The sequence below is a fragment of the Macaca nemestrina genome, chromosome 13 (genome assembly GCF_043159975.1).
Source record: "Macaca nemestrina isolate mMacNem1 chromosome 13, mMacNem.hap1, whole genome shotgun sequence".
In the NCBI taxonomy this organism is placed as follows: Eukaryota; Metazoa; Chordata; class Mammalia; order Primates; family Cercopithecidae; genus Macaca; species Macaca nemestrina.
The window spans coordinates 526,479-544,731 of NC_092137.1; the positions used below are offsets into that span (position 1 = coordinate 526,479).

General features: G+C 41.8%; 1 long non-coding RNA gene across 4 annotated transcripts in view; it reads left to right on the plus strand.

The window, feature by feature from the left end:
* LOC139357750 (uncharacterized) overlaps window positions 1–18,253 on the plus strand; it is a 62,396-nt gene extending 44,143 nt beyond the window's left edge. Inside the window, exons 1-5 of one of the 4 annotated variants that reach the window (XR_011611350.1) lie at window positions 4,232–4,379; window positions 14,323–14,425; window positions 15,201–15,299; window positions 17,658–17,761; window positions 17,934–18,253. This is a non-coding gene — a long non-coding RNA (uncharacterized lncRNA). Of the gene's footprint in view, window positions 1–4,231; window positions 4,380–14,322; window positions 14,426–15,200; window positions 15,300–17,657; window positions 17,762–17,933 lie in introns of those variants that run through there. The other 3 variants (XR_011611347.1, XR_011611349.1, XR_011611348.1) reach the window with 3 other exon arrangements.

Below are 18,253 nucleotides of genomic sequence, written 5' to 3' on the forward strand. Positions count from 1 at the left end.
AGGCTGCCTTTTTAAAATTGTTTTCTTTATTGTGTGGAACTATTTAGTTTGATGTCTTCCCACTTGTTTATTTTTGTTTTTGTTGCCTGTGCAACAAATAATTGCCAAGTCCGATGTCAAGGAGCAAAACCAATTGTTTTTCTAGAGTCTTTCAGTTTCAGGTCTTTAATCCATTCTGAGTGTGTTTTCATGTATGTGCAAGATAAATATCTAATTTCATTGTTTTGCATGTGGATATTCCGTTTTCCCAGCACAATTTGTTGACAAGACGATCCTTTCCCTATTGGGTCTTCTTGGTGCCCTTGTTGAAAATTAGTTGACCAAGGTTTATTTCTGGGCTCTCTTTTCTGTTCCACTGACATGTGTGTCTGTTTTTATGCCAGTGCCATGCTGTTTACATTACTTTAGCTTTCTAATATAATTTGAAATCAGAAAGTGTGATGCCTCCAACTTTATTTTTCTTTCTTGGTTTGGTTATTTGTGGTCTTTTATGGTTCCATATGAATTTTAGGCCTTTTTTATATCTGTGGAAAATGCCATTGAAATTTTTATAGGCATGGCATTGAATCTATTTATCACTTTGTGTATTATGACTTTTTTTTTTTTTTTTTTTTGAGACAGAGTCTTACTGTCACGCAGGCTGGAGTGCAGTGGCGCAATCTCAGCTCACTGCAAGCTCCACCTCCCAGGTTCTCCCCATTCTCCTGCCTCAGCCTCCTGAGTAGCTGGGACTACAGGCATCCGCCACCATGCCTGGCTAATTTTTTGTATTTTTAGTAGAAACAGGGTTTCACTGTGTTAGCCAGGATGGTCTCCATCTCCTGACCTCATGATCCACCTGCCTCAGCCTCCCAAAATTCTGGGATTAAGAACATTTTAACAATGTCAATTCTTTTGATCTATGAACATAAAATACCTTCCCATTTATTTGTGTCTTCTTCAATGTCTTTCCATTTTACTAATGTTTTATAGTTTTTAGGGTACATATCTTTCTTTTTTAAATTTTATTTCACTTTAAGGTCTGGGATACATGTGCAGAACATGCAGGTTTATTACATAGGCATACATGTGCCATGGTGGTTTTCTGCATCTATGAAACTGTCATCTAGTTTTTAAGCCCCTCATGCATTAGATATTTGTCCTAATACTCTTCCTCCCCTTGACCCCCACCCCCCAAACAGGCCCAGTGTGTGATGTTTCCCTCCCTGTGTCCATGTGTTCTCATTGTTCAACTCCCACACATGAGTGAGAACATGTGGTGTTTGGTTTTCTGTCCTTGTGATAGTTTGCTGAGAATGATGGTTTCCAGCTTCATCCATGTCCCTGCAAAGGACATGAACTCATCCCTTTTTATGGCTGCATAGTATTCCATGGTGTATATGGGCCAAATTTTCTTTAGTCTATCACTGATGGGCATTTGGGTTGGTTCCAAGTGTTTGCTATTGTGAACAGTGCTGCAAAAATCATACTTGTGCAAGTGTGTTTATAGTAGAATGATTTATAATCCTTTGGGTATATACCCAGTAATGGGTCAAATGGTGTTTCTGGTTCTAGATCTTTGAGGAATTGCCACACTGTCTTCCACAATGGTTGAACTAATTTACACTTAGGGTACATATCTTTCAGCTCCTTGTTTAATTTATTCATATTTCGTTCTTTCTGACACTATCATAAATGGAATTATTTCCTTGATTTCTCTTTTGGATAGGTCAATATTCATGTAATAAAAATGAAACTGGTTTTTGGATGTTGATTTTGTATTCAGCAACTTCACTGAATTCATTTATTACTTCTAATTGTGTGTGTGTGTGTGTGTGTCTGTAATCTTTAGGGTTTTCTACATACCAGATCATTTCATCCACAATAGGGATGTTTTTAATTTCACCTTTCTGATTTGGATGTCTTTTATTCCTTTTTCTCATCTGATTGCTCATGCTAGTAATTCCAGGACTATGTTGAAAATAAGTGACAAGTGTGGGCATCCTTACCTTCTTTTGGATTTTAGAGAGAAATCTTTCAATTTTCACCCATTGACTATGCTGTTAGCCACAGTCTTCATAAATGGTCTTGATTATGTTGAGGAAATTTCCTTCTAAACCTGCTTTGCTGAGTTTTCATCATAAAAGGGAGCTGAACTTCATCAAATATTTTTTCTGTATTTATTGAGATAAGAGGGAGTTTTTTATTTTTTAGTCTATTAAAGGGGGGTATCACATTGATTTTAGTACAGTCAATCCTGTATCTGCTGGATAATCCCACAAGGTCATGATGTGTAATCTTTCTAATTTGTTGTTGAATTTCTTTGCCTAGTATTTTATGATGAGTTTTATATCTATGTTCCTTGGAGATAATTGAACTATCATTTTCTTGTGGTGTCTTTGTCTGGCTTTGGTATCAGGGTGATGGTGGGATCATAAAATGAATTTGGAAGTATTTCCTCTAGCTTCAGGTTTTGGAATAATTTAAATGTTGGCACTAATTTTTCTTTGAATATTTGTTAGAATTCGATCCTGAAGCCATCTGATCATGGGCTTTTCTTTGATGGGAGATTTTTGATTATTGGTTCTCTCATTTGTTATTGGTCTGTTCAGATTTCTTTCTTCATGATTCAGTTTTGGTAGGTTGTAAGTTTCTAGAAACTTATACATTTCTTCTAGGTTATCCAATTTGTTTTATCCAATTTGTTCATTTGAGTTTTGTTTTTTTGTTTTTTTTTTTAATGTAGGCATTCATCACTAAAAACTTCCTTCTCAGAATTGCTTGTGCTGCATAAAAGTTTTGGGGAGGATGAAAACACTTTTGCCTGTTTCATGATATTAAATATTTAAAAAAAGTTTGTTTGGCCCTTTGGTTGTTCAAGAATGCGTTGTTTAATTTCCCATATTTTTGAATTTTCCAGCTTTCCTCCTGCTATTGATTTCTAATTTAATATCATTGTGTTTGTAAAAGGGGATTGTTATGATTTCAGTCTTGTTAAGTTTGTTAGAACTCATTCCGTGGCCGAACATGCTGTGTCCTGGAGAGTGTTCTGCGTGTGCTTGAGGAGAAGCTGTCGGGGGACTGCTATGTATAAGCACAGGTGGAGTGTAGCTCCTAAGGAGGTTTTACTGATGCGTTCTCATCCTGGGACCCTGAGATGCTGTATTCCTTGTGATTTCATACGCATGCTACAGTTTATGCTACAAGTATTACCTCTGAAAAATGCCACCAGCTGTGATGACTACCTGGGTTCAGGTTAGACTCTTCTCCTTAATGATTAATACAGGTTATTTTCAGACCAATTCAAAGGTATGAAACAGGGCATGGAGCATGACTTTGGCATTGTGTGGACTTGGACTGGAACCCTGGCTTTGCCACTTCGTGGGTTTGTAACTGGGATGTCTCACTTACCTTCTTCACACTGATTCTTTTCACTGAACGATTTGGATAACTAAGGAAGAGAAAGAAGGTTGGATGGAGTCTGAGGGGATTCTGAGAGTGAGGGCTGGGGGTCCCCAGGTATTTACCGTTGTATAATATTTGGTCAGATTGTTGATTTCCTTGAACTTTCTTAAGAAGTAGTGTGCTGGCATGCTATTTGGTAACAAAGCTTCTCCCTACAGGAGAGATCTTACCTAACTTTTAAAAAGTGAGGGGTAAATTTACTGCTCAGGGAGGTTGTTTACACATTGGAAGAGTGACTTACCAGATGTCAGGACACGGACAGCATTTAGATGGAGCTGCTGGATGGTATTCACTTGTGCGTGTGCGTCATGAAGTTGAGTGATTTCTGACAAATGGCTCATGTGCTTTGTCAGCAGGTCCCTGTAGTGACCAGAGGAGCATTGTACAAATGTCTGGCAAAGCCATCAGGACCTTTGACAAACTCAGTCTTCCTGACATGCCCCCTCCTGCCGTGTTAACTTTGTTCATTATTCTAATTTTCCTGAGGCACTAGAAAGACTATTGACTAAATCAAAGAGCTGTACTGAGAATTCACCCCAAGGCCCACACTAGCAACTCTAGCTGAACTGTCTTTATTTCAGAGGAATGTTGAGAGTTAAACCTGGTCCAATACAAGCATGAGATGATGGCTGGGATGAGCAGGTGTGGAGAAAGGAGTGGCATTAAGAGATATTTAGGTGGAAAATGGACCATGAGGACAAAGGCAGAGGACATGGTCTGTGTAACTGGATGGGGGATGGTGACATCACAGAAGCAGGGAGTTCACAGAAGGTCAGGGGTCATCAGGAGCCAGGTGAAGGTGCTGCACTTGATGAGAGATCACTGAGTTTGAGGTGAATTTGGAATGTCCAAGTGGGTGACTCCCACGCAAGCAGGCAATGCTGTCTGCAAAGGTAACTGATACCGTCTAAGGTCCTTGGCCAGCCTGGACTCAGGTAGGTGTCCTGTTAACATCTTTTTAGTACTTTTAAATTTCTGTATCAAATAACAAAGAGTAAGTCTACTTTCTTTTAGCTTAGAAATCAGTATTTGGCTCAACTGATGTTCATTGTTTGCTTTTTTGACAAACAAGTGGCAAATAGTCTTGTTTTTGGACACAGGATCTTACTCTGTTGCCCAGGCTAGAGTGCAATGGCACAATCATGGCTCACTGCAGCCTCAACTTCTTAATCCCAGGTTTAAGCAATTCTCCCACTTCAGCCTCACGAGCAGCTGAGACTATAGGCATACACCAACATGCCTGGCTAATTTTTAATTTTTTATAGAGATGGTTCTTCCTGTGTTACCTAGGTTGGTCTTGAACTCCTGGCCATAAGCAATTCTCCCACCTCAGCCTCTCAAACAAATTGCTGAGATCACAGGCATGAGCCACTGCACCCAGCCTGACCAGTAATATAAACAACTGCTCCAAAATCACAAATGAACTTGATGGCAGTATTAGGATTGAAGTTATGGTTATCCAAAGCCACTCTGACCCACGAGATGACAGCGTTCCTGTTTACCATATTCCTACAGGTTCTGCAGGGCAGAGTGGATGGCCATTGTGTGCTGTGTGCTCTGAGGAAGCTTCTTCAACTGCTCTGCGAACTGCAGCAGTTAGGTGTAGTATACAAGGCAGTTACATGGACAGTGACCCAGATACAGACCAGTCTCAAGATAAACAAAAGGAAGATACCTCATCTGCAACCCATGGCCTGAGTTTTTCATAATGCCCAGAATGGTGGTGCAAGGTGGACACTATGTTAGAAAGCTACCACTGGCTGGAGGACATGCCACGAGGACAAAACCAATAAAAAGCAGGACAGAGAAACCACCTTGCAGGAGCATAAAGAAATCAGCGAATTGAAATTTTTTTGTGACGCTGAGTGAGGTGGAATACTGACCGTATCGCATCCTAATGGCGTCTTTTTGTCACACATTGTCCAAGCACATTTCCATGAACACACACCCCAAGCGGGTTACACACTTAAGCTGCATCCTTGACTCACCTACATTTCTAAGGGCGTCTGCCTTCTTCAGCAGCCCTCTGTGGCTTCCACACCTCCCACACCAGCCAACCTGAAACAAGGTTTCATCTTCCTCTAGGAAATACTCAGGGCCTCGCTTCCTCCTTCAACATCCACTGTGTCTTCCACACCCCATCCTGAACCAGGTGCCCGAATTCCGAGTTCCGTGTTCCTTCTGTCACACGTGGCTAAAGACCAGCTGCTCCCTAGAAAATCACTGCTTTCCATAGCACCCTGCCGAGTCTTACATGAAGAGTTTTCTCCTTAGAGACGTGGATTCTGATTCAGATATTTGCTTTCATCATAAGCCTTGGAGCAAAGAGTATAAAGGTGTTTTCTTCTGAAAGTTCCTTTGGTTGACCACCAATCCCCAGCCTCAGCTGGCTCCCTTAGTGTTGTTTGCTTAATGGATCTCTTACAGATGTGTGTCAAATGCAGTTCATAAGCACAAAGACATCTGGAAAACAAAGAGTCGCTATATAAAGACTGAAGACACCATGTTTATATTGAATTAATAAGCTGATTCTGAGATTTTTTTAGAATAACAGCCTACCTGGCATTTATTCTCTCTGAGCATTAATTAATATTTTTCACACCAGTATCCTAGTCAACATCTTTTGAGCTTTGATTTAATTACAAAACCCTAACACACCAAACTGTGTGTTTTTCACATGGTAAAATATCACACATGCACTAAAGCCTTCAGAAGAATCAGTTTACTGTGGATTCTTTCCAATATTATGAAGTTCTCTTGTCCAAAAACACAGTTTTGAAAGATGAGGTTAGATTTATTAGTGCTGTGTTGGCTGGGATTTCATTAAGTGAGAGGGGTTTTGTAATTTTCTCAGACAAAGCAAATTTTATTGGGCCAAATTATTTTTAGGTAAATCTATGGGAATCTCTCCAGTTTGTTACATGCCCTAAAATCTTGGCACACTGAGATTTTTTTTGTTTTTCTTTAGCAAATTCCCTCCCTGTTCTCCCTCTTTGATATTATTCCTAGTAACAATGCATTATTGTTTCCTGTGGGTCTGAGGACAGTGGCAATTCAGGGCATGTTTGGTGTTGTTGGCACATCACGGAGGAGACGTTCCCCACGTGGCCTTCCCTTTCCTGCTATGTTGTGGCCTCGGGCCCTGGAAGTTGAAACAGGGCGGCCAGGCCGAGGACCTTCTGTGCTGACGGCTCTGGTGCCCTCAGTCATCAGTCTCTGTCACACAAACTTGTTACCTGGGTACAGAGCAGCTGCTAGACACTTTCTCAGACGACGAACGCATTAAGTAGTTTTTTCATTCCTCCATTTGACAAACCTTGACTTACAGCTGAATACATGATCGCGACCGAACTGAGCATCACAGATCAAACCACACCCAGCTCGCGTCCAGCACTCAGTTTACGGTACATTTATCTAAAGCTTCAAACCAGGGTATGCTCAGGGCTTACGTGTAATATGCTAAAGAGTCTGCATATCCTGTTACCAATCTCCTGAGACATAAACTCCCTAAGGAAAAAAAATTCTTTTTCTAAAGAGACTGGCTTGTTTTCAAGCTTACGAAAACCAGCCAGAGGGATCAGGCTAAGTTTAGACAACTAAAAATAAAGTGAAAGCTTGGGTTTTTAAATTATGATGATGATTATTATTTTAAAATTCATTTTTGAAATGCACTTATATAGTGGAACACCACCAGATTAATGAAATTTAATCATTATTATGAAGATAAGTCTGTTTTTGGCTCAGATAAAATGAAGAACTTCTGTAATATTTCCTTTTTTTTTCTTAAAAACCAAATGTGCATAATTCTGTTGGAAGAATAAAGATTATAATTGTGAACTTTACCATCATCTTCAATCTGCTTGTCACTTGTTTCTTAAAAATCACTTTTAGCTCAAAAAATTTGATCTGTTTTTGTTTGGCCTGTTGTTTTTTAAAATGTATTTTCAGACATATATACTCTTACAAAATGGATATTTCTGATGTAGATATAAATTAACCAATTGATATTTGATTTTCTTTTAAATATTATACTCTTAACTTATACACTAAAATTATAAAGAATTAGAAAAGATTCTGAAAAATAGCAACTCTGGTCCCACTATTCTACTGTTATGGAGGAAATATCAGATTTTTGTGGCAGGTAGATATAACTGGGAGGTAGGTACTCCCTGTCATTGTTGAAACCACGAATGTACATTTTCTGAATCTCTCTAAACAGGAAGATTCTTGTCAGAACATAAAGAACAATGTAGAAATTTTATGAAGTAGGTGTTGTAAATGTAGGTTATAGAATAAATTCCAGTGAGTTATAAAAATGCAGGGTTTAAAAACAGCTGTATAGAAGAAGTGATGTTAGCAAGATGGTGGAATGGGAGTTTCCAGTGCTCTTCCCCTCACAGAAACATCAATTTGGATAATGATCCACACATGAAAATACCTTCATAAGGGCTAGTGTGAGACACTAAAGTACCTTGTGGAATAAAGAAGCAAAAATGTATTTAAGAAGGTAGGAAAGACAGTTTCATGTTACCCATGTCATTCCTCCACCAAACCTGCACAGCACAGCACAGAGATTTATATCCTCTGTTGCCAGGGGGTTGGTGGGGGGATGCACCAGCCATCTGACTTTGCCATGGGCCCCAGGACCAGGTCCACCTCCAAAAATTTCAGGGCCAGACTAGCCCCTGAAGCCCCAAGCTCTAGGCCCAACAACTCTAAAGAAATGGAGATACATGAACTGCCTGGCAAATAATTCAAAACAATCATCTTAACGAATCTCAATGAGTTACAAGAGGACACAGATAGACAACTGAATGAAATCAGGAAATACACAAGCAAAATGAGAAGTTAGAAAATAGATATAAATCATTAAAAATAACCAAATAGAAATTCTGGAGCTGAAGAACAAAATGACTGAGCTGGAAAATTCCATAGAGAGCTTCAACAGGAGACTCAAACAAGCAGAAGGAAGAATCAGTGAAATCAAAGACAGGTCAATTGAAATTACTCAGTAGAACGACGACAACAAAAGACTGAAGAAAGTCTATAGGACTAAGAGACACCATCAAACAAGTCAATATATGCATGGTGATAATTCCAGAAGAAGCAGAAAAAGAGAAAGGGGGCAGAAAGCTAATTTAAAGAAATAATGATGGAAAAATTTCCAAATCTAGAGACAGAAATGAATATCCAGATGCATGAAGCCCAAAGAAGCTCCGAAGAGGTTAAACACAAAAAAACTTCATAGACACACATGGCAACCAAATTCTTAAAAGTGAAAGACAAATAGAGGATATTGAAAGCAGCAAGAGAAAAAAGTCTCCTCACATACATAAGTCTCCAAAAGCACAGTTATGTTTATAGTAGGAACAAAAAAGATAAAGAGAAAAGAATCAAGCATACCACTGATCAAATCACAAAGAAAAACAGCAAGTGAGGAAGAAAGGAGATACAGAATAGCCAAAACAAAATGGCAATAGTGCATCCTTACCTATCAATAACTACTTTAAATGTAGATGGTTAACTTCTCCTGGCAGAAAGACATAGAGTGGCTGAAGGGATATTAAAAGAAGACACAACTCTATACTGCTTACAGGCCGAAAGTGAAGGAAAGGAAAAAGATACTCCATGCAAATGGTAACCAAAAGAGATAAGGGGACTGTACTCACAGACTTTAAGTAGTAAACTGTAACAAGAGACAAAGAAGGGCATTGTATAATGATAATGGGGTCAATTCATTGAGAGGATATAACAGTTACAAATATATATGCACTCAACATTAGAGCACTTTAAATGTATAAAGTCAATGTTAACAGAACTGAAGGGAGAAATTGCAATGCGGTAATAGTAAAGAACTTTAGTACCCTACTTTCAACAATGAATAAATCATCCAGACAGAAAATCAATAAGCAAACAGAGATCCTGAACAACATTACAGACTAAATGGACCTAACAGGTATGTACTGGACATTCCATCCAACAGCAGTGGAATACACACTCTTCTCAAGCACATGAGAAAAATGTTCCAGGATAGATCCTATATTAGGTCACAAACAAGTCTTAACAAATTTAAGAAGGTCAAGTCATATGAAGTATCTTTTCTGATTACAGTGGTATGAAACCAGAAATAGATAATGGGTAGTGGGGGGAAGAAATCAAGAAAACAGAATCCTGTTTATAACAGTGATGAAGAATTAAGACTCATAGCAACAAATTTAACCAAGGAGATGAAAAATATCTACACTGAAAACTATAAAACACCGATTAAAGAAATGAAGAGGATACAAATAAATGGAATGATATCCATTGTTAATGAACTGGAAGAATTAATATTGTTAAAATGTCCATACTACCCAAAGCAATCTACAGATTCAGTGTAACTCCTTTCAAACTACCAATGGTGTTCTTCACGGAAATAAAAAAAAGTAATTTTAAAATTCATATGAAACCACGAAAGATGCTGAAGAGCCAAAGGCATCTTGAGCAAGAAAATAGCAACAAACAAAAATAAAAACAGCAACAGAAAGCTGGGTGCATCACACTACCTGACTTCAAAGTATACCACAAAGCTGTAGTAACCAAAATAGCATGGTATTGGCATAAAAATAGACTCACAGACCAACAGGACAGAATGGAGAGCCTCAAAAAAAATACATCCATCTGCAGCCAACTGATTTTTCACAAGGGCATCAAGAACACACAGTGGGGAAAGAATAATCTCTTCAATAAATGGTGTTGGGAAAGCCAAATACCCACATGAAAAAGAACAAAATTGGACCTCTTCTTACATCATACACAAAAATCAGCTCAAAATCATTAAAAACATAAACATAGGACCTGAAATGGCAACACTACTGGAAGAAAACAGAGAGAAAAAACTTCTTGACATCGGTGTGGGTAATGATATGACACTAAAAGCACAAGGCAACAAAGGCGAACATGGACAAATAGGGTTGCACCAAACCAAAAAACTTCTGCCCACACAAAGGAAATGATCAACAGAGTGAAGAGATGGATCTACAGAATGGAAGAAAATAATTGCAAACCATACATCTTATAAGGAGTTAATATGCAAACTATGTGAGGAACTCAAGTCAATCACAAGAAAACAAAGGACTAGGCTGGCACGGTGGCTCACTTGTAATCCCAGCTCTTTGGGAGGCTGAAGTGGGTGGATGGCTTGAGTTCATGAGTTCAAGACCAGCTTGGGTAACATGGCAAAACCCCATCTCTCCAAAAATTACAAAAATTAGCCTGGTGTGGTGGTATGCACCCGTGGTCCCAACTACTCAGGAGGCTGGGGTGGGAGGATCGCTTGAACCTGGGAAGCAGAGGCTGCAGGGAGCTGAGATTGTGCCACTGCACTCCAGCCTGGGCAACAGAGCCAGACGCTGTCTCAAAATAAAAGAAAGAAAAAGACCCAAGAAACCCCATTTAAAAATGAGTGAAGAACATGAAAGATATTTCTCAAGAGAGGCCTACAAATGGCCAATAGATGTATGAAAAAATGTTCAATATCATGATCATCAGGAAGATGCAAATGAAAAGCACCATGAACTATTACATCACACTTGTTAGAACTACTATCAAAAAGACAAAAAGTAACAACTTTAGGGGAGGCAGTGGTAGAAAGGGAACCCTTGCATGCTGTTGGTGTGAATGTAAATTGGTGCAGCCATATGGAAAACAGTATGGAGTTCCCTCAAAACATTAAAAATAGACCTGCCATGTGATCCAACAGTCTCTCTTTTGTGTGTCTATCCAAAGGAAAGAAAATCACTATTTGGAAGAGATGTCTCACTCCATGTTACCGAGCCAAGACATGTAATCAACCTATGTCCATCAAAGGAAGACTGGATAAAGAAATGTGATACATCCACATAAGGAAATATTATTTAGCCTTTAAAAAGAAGGAAATACTGTGATACGTACATATAAGGAAATACTATTTAGCCTTTAAAAAGAAGGAAATACTGCCGTTTGTAACAACATGGAGGAACCTGGAAGACATGATGTTAAGTGAAGTAAGCCAGACACAGAAAGACAAATCCACATGATCACATTTGTATGTAGAATCTAATAAAGTCAAACTCATAGAAGTAGAGAGTAGATGGTGGTTGCCAGGGGCTGGGCTGGGGTGGCGAAATGAGGTGACGTTGGTCAAAGGTACCAAGATTCAGTTACGCAGGTAACTAAGTCCGGGGGATCCCAGGCACAGTGGGTGACTGTGGTTAGTGATGTTGTACTGCATACTTGAAATTCACTAAGAGGGTAGAAATTCAGTGCTCTCATCACACACACACGCACACACACACACACACACGCACCAAGGTCACTATGTGAGACTATGAATGTCTTAACTTGATTGTGATCACCATTTCACAGTGTACACGTATATCAAATCATCACGTTGCCAATTTTATGCAACAAATCTGGAAAAAATGAGATGATTTTTAAAAAATAAAAAATAAATAAATAAAAATAACAACAATTGCATGGAAATAAATGTGAATACATCTTAGAGCATGAAACAGAGGCAACCCAGTAGCTCCATTATGTGAACGGCCTGCCAGGATTGACGACTCACTCTTAGGATGGTGTAATTTTAAAAGTAAAGTAGATCTTTGGGTCTGCCATTTCCAGATGGTGCCCTGAGTGCTGGGGTGCTGGCACTTTGGCTGGGTCGCGTGCTGCAGCTGGCAGAGCTGGAGAAGTCACAACCCTTCCCGCCGCATGAGGCTGCCCTGCTGCTGCCTGGGTTGGCCAGAGGAACGGTCGCCATTGGAACTCGGTCTGTTTGAAGTTTCCGTCAGTTCCATTTACCAGTTCGTTGTCATCCCCAAGGGTTCTATGATTTTCTGTGCTGCCAAGGAAAATGATGATGAAAGATTTACTGACCTCAATATACAGACACTAAACTTACAATGGGGTTATGTCTCCGTGTCTCCGTAAACCCAGCATATGCCTTGGAAATGTCGTGAGTAGAAAATGCCTTTAGTACCTCCTTCCTAGGGAGCGTCACAGCCTGGCCTGGCCCACCTTAAACACGCTCAGAACACATATCAGCCCACAGTTGGGCAGAATCATCTCCCACAAAGCCCACTTGATATTAAAGCGTTAGTTCTCATGTGATTCGTGGAATGTTTTACTGAAAGTGAAAAACAGAACAGTTTCTACCGAATGCCTGTCACTTTCACGTTATCATAAAGTCAAAAACTCTAAGCGAAACCATTTTACGTTGGGGAGTCTATACTCTGTTAATGTGCCTTATTCTGGAAACCATTCCGTGTGAACTGAGGAAAAAGTCCAAACAACATGGAGAAAAGCAGGTATTTTCCTATTTCTGATTAAATACAAATGGGCAGTGAAGTGTGGAGAGTTAGCCCGGAGGTGGGAACGGCCGGAGCCGTGTGCGCTCTCCGCCGGCCCTCACAGCTGCAGCCCTGCTCACACGATTTTGCTGTGCAGTCCTTCCCCTCTACCGTGAATGCAAAATCCTACAGAGATCAAAATACACACATTCAATAAAACCGACAATAACAGCCTCTCACTGGGTGGGCCGAGAAGCTCCGGGAAAACATCCTTTTAAAACTACTATTACCTGGAAGTCAGCAAAGTGGAAAAACTGGCAGAGGAGAGGATTTTGTGAACGGCTCCCCAGGAGCACCTGCTTACATGTGGCTTCCTAAATGGGGAGGCCTGGGGGTTGTAGCCTGGGTGGAAATGTTGGGTGTTTGAGATGCAGCACTTCTCAGGCTCCGAGAGACTGCAAAGTAGCACCCAAACCACCAGACAAGCCCCAGGGGAAATGTGGAAAACGTGGCACTGACGTGCAGTTACCCACATGTGTGTTCCAACCAGAAGCCTTTCGGAATACATTGTGGACAGTTCTCTACAAAGAATGAAATGTAAACACATAGTTTAAGATATAATAATCCATGACTGTCCATGGAGCTTGGCGTTTCTGTGTCCCTGTGGCCTTCAGCTGGCCACTTTCCTGGGAAGCAGTGATTCTCAGGGCCATCCCTGAAGCAGAAGCTTCTCAAAGCACCTGCACCCTGGCATAGGCCGTGGACTGCCCATCTCACCCAGCCTGAGCCCCAGGCACTGAAACGCAGGAGATTCGTTCCATGTGTTTATTCAAACAGAACATAAATGTGCGGGAATGAGATATTTCATCCTGTGATGTAGGTATTACTGCCCTCTCCTTTTGCAGGTGAGGAAACCCAGCCTGAGACGTGCCGAACAAATAGACTGTGGCCACACGGTCAGGGAGTGCTGGTGGATTTACATGGAAGGCCCTGGACAGAAGCTCGCACACTTCCCAGCTCACCACATCACTTTTCCGAGAGATGCATGTTGATTAAAACACAGAATCATGCCTTTTAAAGGCACCGATGAATAACCCTGGAAACCAGATTCGGCACATAGATACACATGGGAAATACCCATTCATAGCAATGTGGCTGAGAGATTCCAAACCTGACTTTGCAAGAGAAAAAAATACGTGAAAAAATAGTTATAAAAATAATTGAGAGTTATAAGAAAATAGTTATAAGAACATAGTTAATAAGAAAAACCCAGAGTCAAATATGCAATAAAGCAAAAGAGAAAAGATCCATTACGGTAGCGAGCATCGCCAGAGACGGGACTGAATTACTGCTATTTTACCCGGGAAGCCAAGAGCAGCCTGCAAGGGCGAGCTGAGCTGGGGCAGAGCAGGCGCGGCTCAGGGACGGTCACTGTGTCCTCACACGGGCAGGACGGGCTCTGAAAACGGCCATTACCTGTCATTGGCTCCATTTTCCCTGGTGCTGTTTTCTTTGAGAAAAAAGAGGGCAGCGTTTATCTTGGCTTTGCTTTGTGTCTTTCTCCTAGTTTTCTCCTCCCTGACGCTGTCTTGCGGTTTAAGCCAACGTTGCTTAAGACAGTTCAGCATTCATCAACTATTGATTGCAAGTCTAATCAATAACGTGACTGTGTGAGTGTAATCAAAATACTTGAATTATTTTAAAAAACTATCTTAAATATTTTTTCTGACACACACATACACGCGCGCTTAGACAATTTAACTGCAGTTTTTGTGCTAATAAAATTTACATTTTCTGTGCCCGTTAAAACTACCTTCCGACAACCTTAACTGAAGATGAAAGTCAAGGAATTCATTTTTCACATAATGCCTGGTAAGAAGCTGCCATGCAGATTTCTACCTGGGCACAGAGTGTGTCTGTCCTTTTAAAAAGGGAGTAGAAAGTTGTATAACTTGATATGGAAAATTATTGCCATCCAGGTTTTCCTACTTTCTGGGTAAACGTCCTGCATGCTGGGCTTTTTCCAGATGCCGGCAACAGATCCTTGGGGTGGTGGCTTGGTGATGAAGCCAGTCACACCCTGCAGGGGTGGCAGCCGCCTGTGACCCTGTGACACAGCCAGCCCTGTGAGTCTGGCGAGGAGCCCAAAGTGCTGGACTTGGTGCACTTTATAAAGAAGGAAATCATATTTTTAAATAGCACTTTTGTGTTGTGTTGTCCTCTTATGTTCTGAAATAAAATACGGAAAAAGAATTGAGTGCAAAACTGAAATCCGAATTTATTCTTTAAGATAATGTGGCCAAATAAGTTTAGAAAGTCCTGTAACAGTTCACAAGCCCTGTGGACATGGTGTGGGGCTCGGCTGGGGTGGGGGATTTCTCCTCCCTCTCTGGAGGGAAGGTGGAGCAGGGGGAGTTACAGTCCTGCCCCTCTTTCCTCCCACAGGGAGACGGCTAATGACCACAGCTGGCAGCATTGCTGCCTCCTCAGGACTTGAGTTACTGGATGTCGGAGGCTCACAAAGTGCTCTTTCTGAAGGAAAAGGTAATTACAGTGTTTAAGAGCAGCTCCAGGAAGTGTGTATGGATTCTATAGCTTTGTTTTCTTCTCTCTGGCTAATAGAAATCATCCAGCCCTCCCAAGGAGGCCGCCTTGGGGCCAAATCCCCAAAGTGGCAGGCAGTCCCCTGAGAAAGCATTTCTTTGATGAAAAAAAAAAAAACAAAACAAAACGTAAAACCATTTATCCATTCTTGGTCCAGAGAGCCAGTTTCCCTGAGAGGAGGTGTGACCACAGGGTTGGGCAGAGAGGGATGTGTTTGCTCTGTGCAGTTGTCACAGGAAAAAGAAGCAACGTCTCCTGATTTCGACAGACAGGGCTCACTGGATGGAACAGCAGCTCTCAGAGCTGAACCCATTCCCTTCTCTGAACTTCAGTTTTATTCTTATTTTAAATTCTTCAGCAATACCTTTACCTTGACAAGAACGAATGATTTGAACATGCGTCCCCATGGCTGACCTCATGAGAGGAGATTTGAGTGAGGCCCCGGGTCCTCCAAGCTGTGCCCAACTTCCTCCCCATTCCCCGGCTCCCCTTCCACGGGGTGCGGTTCAGACCCCTGTCCTCTGTCCTGCGGTGGTTCTGAGTGGCCTGCACTTCATCCTGCAAATCAGCAGGATGCAAATCATCCCTGCAGGTGCCCCACTGCTCACCACTCACCTGAGAGCAGGAGCCAGGTTGGGGTTGGGACTGAAGTTCCCACTTTCGCTAGTGAGTGCTTGGCTTAACTCAGTCATCACACTGTGGCCACTCTGCCCTCTCCCCTCTGTCCTCTGCTCTCTCCCCTCTCCCCTCTGCCCTCTGTCCTCTCCCCTCTGCCCTCTGCCCTCTCCCCTCTGCCCTCTGCCCTCTCCCCTCTGCCCTCTTCCCTGTCCCCTCTGCCCTGCTCCCTGCTCTGTCCTGGGCTTCTGCCCTCCTCACCCCTCTCTGCATCCACTCCAGCTTTTCCCCCTTCACTTTCTCCAAACAGCGATTCTTTGAAACTCTAATCAACAAGATCAGGACAACTGCAATCACTTTACCCAACCTGTCAGTTTCTTATTTAGAAAATGCAGACTATGGAGTGGGATGGGCTCCTCATGGGACCCATGGTAAGTTCTTAGTTTTTGAATTCACAGTCAGATGATTTGGTTAAATTTTACATCCTTGTGTAGCTCACCCCCTCCACATTAGCTGTGTGCTCCTAGGAGTTTTCAGTAAAATTCAAAATATTTTTAAAAAGAAAGAATTCTAGACTAACTATCACCTACAACTGAATAAAACAAAGTATTTTATTATAGCCAAAGGGTTTTTCTGACTTGTCCAGAACACCAAGGTAATCAGTTGAATTTCTTAATATTTTTCTGTGAATGCCCCTGTCTGAGATGGAGGAAATAGCTGATCAGTAGTCTAAATAGCAAGACAACTTCTGGAAGGAAAGCAAGATTAACTTTATGTATATGTAACTGATTTTCAGGAGAAAATGCAGGCTCAAATAAATGTTATTTTTATATTATAAAAACTAGACAAAATAGAAAAAAAGATGAAATCACCTTGAACAATACAAACATCATAATTCAACCATCGCTAATATTTCAGTGTATTGTTTTAATTTTTTCTCTACACTTACATGGCTGTGTAGTCATCTCTATAATATACAGGCAACTATGTATCTGCTTTTCATGTTTATAACTTGATTATAAGCGTAACTCCCTATCGTCACATAGATGTTAAGCCTTCATTGAGAGGAAGAAGAATCCGAGTTTTTATAATTTTATGGTCGGCTTCCTCATGTATTCTTTGCTTTTCTGTGCTCGGCCCCTCCTCACACACTGGCAGCAGCTGGAGGAGACAGAAGTTACTACGAGGACTTCCAGGTTTTCTGAGTTTCAGGCTGACTCAGCTTCCAGAGGCAAATATTCCACCTCTTGCAGCTCCTTCTTCCCTGCTGTGGGCAAGAGGCGGCCCTGGCACGGTCTGTGGCTGGCCGTGGAGGTCGGGGTCTGGTCTCTGAAGTCTGGTGGCTCCTGGTGGGTGGTGGACACCGTTGGGGGCTGAGCACACTGCGCTCCTGCCACTGCCTCTGGCCGGGGACCCTCCGGAGCAAATCCTCGACACCCCAAACTGCCTCCTCAGCCGCTGCATGCGGTCTCCACCAGAACCCCCTGACTTGCTTAGGAATCCTGACTTGGGGCGGCTGCAGGTCCGAGCCGGGGCTGGGGCTTGGCCGACGGGCACCCACCAGGTACCCACGGCCGCTCGGAGGCTCTGCCCTGGATGCTCTGCCTTCAGATTCCGTCCTGAGCATCAGGAAAGAAAAGACACCAGCTTGTGAGCTCCTTGTCCCACCTTCTTTCACTCCAGATGTCCTTCTCCGGCAGGGGCCTTTCTGGGCAGGGCACTTCCTTGATCTCATCCCCAGTTTTCCACCCAGGACTGCGTGAAAACTCCTCCAGGCCTGGCTCTTGGTATGTCAAAAAAAGTTTGAGGGATTTAGACAATACATACGTATATGTACACATGTGTATGTGTGTGCGTGTTTAAGGGATTTAGACAGTACATACGTATATGTATATGTACACGTGTGTGTGTGTGTGTTCATACAAGTACTTATTTATCCACTTACTTGTCTCTTTACAGCCATGACTTTTACACGTGTTTTGGTGGGAACTCAGCTATCTCATTCCGTCAGTCAGGGCGGAAGTGATGCCTCTTCCTTTCATTTGCATTTCCACCCTGACAATCACAGCTCCCTGAGCAAACGGCTATTTCTGTATGACTAGGGGAAAGATCACATATAAAGGAAAATAAAAGAGAAGAGCACATGATTTAAATATGCCTTTAAGTGATCTCTTTTGCACAGATATTCACTTTGTTTATTCATCTTTCCTGGACATGCGTTGGGAACGGGATAAACTGGAGGGTGTGGTACACAGCGGCATTCCAGAGCCGGCTCTGTG